Raw genomic sequence first — 6,064 nt, forward strand, 5'->3', positions numbered from 1 at the left:
ATGACAGCTTGCTGAGAATGTGACAGAGTAACATATACCCTATTTCTTATGCACGTTGCCAGAGCTTCACTACAGTATGACTACTTTGACCTCAACAGGTTTTAATGCTTCTGAAACCTTGGTTTTATCTTGCCAAAAAAGAGCCACTGGGTGGAGCTGCAAGTCTGTCAGACAGGTAACTGGGTTCCAGCATTGCAGCAGCATTTACTGGAGCAGTATATTTACTGGAGAAGTTTCTAACGAGAGCTCCAAGACCTGCCCAGACAGCAATGCTGATGGATGCTCTGGGGGTCTGGGTCTGTCCTCAGTCTGCAGTACTTGGAGCTCATCCCTCGGCTGTATGGACGCACTCATCTTTTTATCCTCATGTAGTTGTGCCAGCAAAGTGACCAAGGAAATTATTTTTTCCACTCATAACTTCTCAGAAAAGAATCAAAGTTTGCTTTTAACTTAGCAAAATATATTGAAATATGGCACTCTGACCTTTGAGAGAACTGGCCTAAGTACAAGAGCCCATGCTTCCAGTCCCACTCGGAGCCTCTGGCACATTCCTGTGTGGGCTATAGAGCTGCTGAAGGTACCAAGAGGTGTAACTGTCAAACCCGAATCCTACTCCAGCAACCAACCTTACGTGCTTGCCTCCTTTCAGAAACCTTACTGGGAATCTCCTCTTCCTGTCCTGCCCATCATCACCCAGGGTTTTGATGTTTATCAGGACACAGATGACATGAAGGATAAGGAGCAGGCATTTTTCAAAAGGACCTGAATCATTCACTGCCTTAACTCTTTCCATACCTACCCCACCTCCCAAGCTTTGACAAAAGCAAGTGGAGGATTCCCTTTCCCTGCACATTTAGCAGAAGTTGGGGGGAAAAAGTTAGACAGCAAAGCCTCTGTACTGCTTTCCAAAAAGATGAGTAAGCTTCCTTTGGCTGCGCAGCAACTTGGCTCCCCCCGGGTTGTGCTGCTGCAGACTTCCTGCTTGATCCTTGATTTTATCAGATTGTAACTTGTTTTCTCCTGGCAGCGCTTTCATTCTTTCTACTGCTCTGGTTGTCATTGGCTTTTCTTTGTAGGGTCCCAGCCCTATTATGTAACAGCAGCAGCAAAAAAAAATAAAAATAAAAAAAAATAAAGGGGGTGGGGGGGAATATTTCAGATCTGTTTCTGCTTCTGGAGAGGAGCCTTTGTGCACAATTACTCATCCAAGAGATTCAGCAGGTATAACTGCTTCCCCCAGGGGCTCCATTATATAATTGGATTTCAGCCATACAAATTAAATCCTATCTTACCCCTTAGTTAAGCCAGGCAGTAAGTATTTAATGCTAATATCCTTAACAACTATTGCAGAGAGAAGCAGAGACGAAGCACAGAGGAGACAGATGCGAGTGTCCCTACCAGAGGAGAGGGAGGATGAGCACTGACAAAGACACCTGTTATGTTTTAGAGCTGGCTGCACTTCCCCAGTGCGATCCATGGCGTCTGCTGGAGGAGCTGTTTGGGCTGGAAAGTGGCTTTCCCTTCATTTTCCACCCTGTAGTGTTCCCATGTGTGCACTGAGCGCTCATTCCCCCTCAACACACACACAGTTCAAAGAGCCTCATGCCTAACCCTGCTTGAGTTTCTATGGAAGTCTCTGTTCTTGTGCAACGTCTGAAAGAAGCAAATTTAGTAATATTAAAACTCCAGCCAAACACACAAATAAGGCAAAGAATCCCCAAATTAAAAAGAAAATCTTAAGCGAATTACTCATTCATCTGCATTTTCTATTGCATTCTGTCTTCTCCAGGCATGTTTCCTTTAGACAAAGCCCTCTGGGCAGAGACCATCTCTTTTGGTGTCTGGTACATCAGTCACATAGTTAGTGCATAGTAATAAAGGAAAATAGATTCATGGTGGGAGTTAAACCAGTCAGTCTGGTACCATAATTGGAACATAATCTCATATTGACAGTATTTAACACAGGATGCACAGGGAACAGATGGCAGCACGCCAGGCCTCAATCCTTCAGCAAACATTGGAAAGATATTTTCCAAGTCCAGGTTCTGAGCCTCATCTCCGATATCGGAAGCTGCTCTGCCCCAGACAGGACCAGATATGCTCACTGATCCTGCAGAAAGCCCAGCACACCCATGTCCTTCAGAGCTCGCAGACCACTTGGCTAGCAGCCTTTCCACTGCTAACTATCTTACAAATGCTTAGAGAGATTCAAAAAAGCATTGAGGGCAAAAGGCTCTGAGGTCCATCGGCACAATCATGCACGCCTCCCCTTGCATAGAGACCATGGCCATGACATGCAGTTGGAGCTGGATGATCTTCAAAGTCCCCTCCAACCCAAGCCCTTCTATGATTCTGTGTCCGAGGATGGAGTGTGACAGTGTGGGTGCAGACAAACTCAGCTTTCTGAGGACATGGGAGCATAGCTTGCTTCTTATATCTGCTATGGAAACTTCAAATTGATTTTTCTCCATTTCACCAATTAATTCCCATTAATTAAGTTTAACGTACAATGCTTCACCGTAATTCACAAGTTTTATGTATTATATGAATAAAATTGCACATATATTTTTATGTGATTTTCATTTAATTGAATTCCAAGGAGATTTATCTCCTGGGTTATTAATAAATCTTAATATGGCCTATAACACTCAATTGATATTTAATTAACCTGCAATAACTGCCTTGTAAAATGTAAATTAAATGCTTTATTTTTCTAGGCATATAACGTTAAATCAAATTCTTAATTCTACCAGCCAAGCAAAAAGGGGTGGGGGAAAAACCAGACTGCAGGCTGCAAAACCTTAGACCTGAAAACATTTCATGCTTAAAGAGGTTTAGAATGGAAACATGTTTTGTAATCACTTCTCCCATGGAAGTACTTCTCCACCGTCTCCCCACCTTCAAAGTTCAGGAGTATCTGAGCGGATTGAGATGAAACACCAAAATCTCAGGAGACTTAAAGAGAAGAGAGAGAGAGGCCCATTATTAATAATAAGGGTGCAAATTCCCATATGTATTGTGGGATTTGGCATTTTTCTTAAAGTCTTGGCTCCCAGAGTCACATTATCAAATGAGAATGTCAATTTTCATTTAAAAATTAAAAAAAAAGGAAAGATGTTAAAGCCCTTTGATAGGGGGAAAAGTTTGCAAACCTGAATGTCAAAGGCATGAGAACTAAGAGACAAAAAATACATAAAATTTGATCCTTATCTTTAAAAGTATCAGAACTTTTTGAGAGACTTGAGATGGCTGAGAACTGGGAGGTGGCAACAAATGATCAAAACAGCCTTTACAAGAAAACATGAGAACAGTCCAAATTATGTTTTAAGATCAAACTGTTCTCCTCCCCCTCCCCTGGCAATTTACATAGATCTCCATTAAGTGCTCCAAACTGCATCAACAACTATTTCTGATTTCAAAACCAGGAGAGCTTGCTACCTTTGTAAAGTGATTTCAAAACTGCAGGTAGCTGTGGCTGTGCACAATTCATAGGCCTGTAAAGTTCTACTGCTATAGCATCCAAGGTTAGGAGATACAAATATATTTAATGTACCGAGTAGCTAATCTGTCTTAGAATCACAGAATGGTTTGGGTTGGAAGGCATCTTTAAGATCATAGCTTCAACGCCCTGCTATAGGAGGGGACACCTCCGACAACTCCCTCTAGCCCAGGTTGCTCACAGTCCCATCCAGCCTGGCCCAGTGTGCTTCCAGGGAGGGGGCATCCACAGCCTCTCCTCCAATATTTTGTTAAATAGAGCAGGCTCTTATCCATCACTGATAGAAATACACAGCTAATGGTGGTGACTGTGTTGCAAGAGAGTGTTTTGACGCTGAGAATTTGCTCTATCAAAGAGTGCTGTTGTGCTCTTCGTAGCTGTTGTGGCTTCCGTGGAAATAAATAGGAGGCATTACTTTTGGAACAACCTACATATACGTGGCCCAGTTTGTCTTCGCTCAATGTCACCCAGGCAAGCCAAAGTGTTTGACATCCACAAAACAGAGTATTTCCACCAAAGACCAGTATCCCTAACTGCCCATCATCTGTCTGCATGACATCACTTTAAAAGGCATTGGACAAAAAATCAAAACTCAAATGGGCCATGGGTTTTAAGGGTGTCACAGCATGGAAGAATAAAATGAAGAGAAAGAATTCTAACTTGCAGCAACTGAACGGAAATAAATCCAGATCTTCCGGATGGAAAGCTTGTCCGTCCTGCCATCCCATCCCTTCCTTACTCACAGGTTTGCCTGAATTGCATCGCCCAGAAAAGCATTGCTGACTGCTCCAAATTTTGCCACTCATGCTTTGCAAGTAGCTTCACTGCTTCAGGAGTACCCAGAGCAGGGAGTCAGCAGATGCAAGTGGCCTCATGCTTGCAGTAATTGGCTGCAATTTTGCAGACCTGGGCTTAATCCCCAGCTCCAGCATGGACTCATGGGTTCATTTATTCAGGTTTCTTCCTCTAGCTCCACATTTTACAATTTTGGCAATTGATCAAAATTTGTCTCCTTCTCTCACCTTTCATCTTTTTTTAATGGGGGAGGATATATCCTGCAAACGTGCTGTGCTGGACCTGCTGGTAGCTGTGGGGGCACTGAGCCCAGCATGAGTCTGCTGCAACACGGGAGGTGCTTCCCCCAGAGTGGGTTTCTAATTGAGCTGAATCTAGCACAGCTCTCATTAAGGGCTGACCATGACTGGTGGTTTCAGTGTACTTGGGTAGCACCTTTTCTCAGGCCTGAGGTCACCCAGGAGCTGCACGAAGAAGAGGCACAGTCCCATCTACCCACACTGCTCCTCACGATGCTCCAGGCGATTTGGCTGCTAACAACAGGGACAAATGGATCAAAAATCAGGAGGCTGCAAATTCCCAGAAGTGTGTAGGGCTGAAGACCTGGTGGGCTCCCCACAGATCACCAAGCAGTCCCACCATCACCAAAACCATTCCCCTGTGCTATGCCCACTGCAGAGCAATCCATCTGACCCCCTCCAGGCACACTCCAGCCTAGTCCTAGCCCTACACCCATTTACAACTGCACCACACTCCTCCTAAATTCCAGCTCACATTCTCCTTTCCTTTGAGAAACAAATCCAACTAAATATTCCAGACATTTCCAACATCAAATTTGGAAGCAAAAGTCTCAGTGGGAAGAGGGCATTCATCTGTGTGGTGTCTGATGGTAGCAAATCTGCTTCACAGCAAGTGAGAAGCCAAGTGCCTACAGCCCTGCTGGTGCCTATATTGCTGCGAGTAACCCCACTTACATAGGCATGGGCAATAATGGAGATCCCTAACACAAGACAGACACAGCACTTGCAAGCTTTTCTTTCTCAAAACTCACATCTGGAAATGAGCAATTGAGCAAGAACCAGCCCCACGAGACACATCCAAACCAGCCCATCTTAATGTCAGGCACATGCTCTTAACTGGTGCATCACTGTGCATTCAGCAAATGATAAATGGTTCAATACAGAACTCACATAGCATCGTGCAGTGATACCGTAGCACATCACTAAGATCAATACACACGCCTTGTCCCAGGGGAGGACTTGAGATTTTTAAACCAAAGAGACCAAGGTGCTTGATTTCCATTACATTTCAAAGGGATTTAGAAGCTCTGCTCTCTCTCAGCAACCTCACCCGACTACCTTAGAGGCTGCACACGTGCTTGACATGACACCAGAAAATATTTGTGGGCTATGGCATAAATGGGGATTACTGCCTCTGAAAAAGAGGACTTGCCGAAGCAGCTGTGGTTTAATGAAGGGTTTGAAGGAGAAGAGAAGCGCAGGGGGAAGCTGCTCTAGACAATAAGTCACATAAGAGAAGGCTTAAAAACAGAGCAGGAGGAAATGAAGGGATCTGGCAAGGAAAGGATTTGGGATAAATGACTGGAGGAGGAACATCAGCTAGCAGCAAGATCACGCAGGGCAAAGTGCTTCAGCCCTTCTTTATGGCTGACTGGAGCGATGGGAGAGGCAAGACTACCAGAGGGCTTCTGGGTGACAGTGGGAATAGAAGGAACCTGGTGAAATTACAGCTCAGGGCATCCAAGCAGAG

This window comes from Meleagris gallopavo, chromosome 21 (assembly GCF_905368555.1).
Source record: "Meleagris gallopavo chromosome 21, MGAL_WU_HG_1.1, whole genome shotgun sequence".
Taxonomy (NCBI): domain Eukaryota; kingdom Metazoa; phylum Chordata; class Aves; order Galliformes; family Phasianidae; genus Meleagris; species Meleagris gallopavo.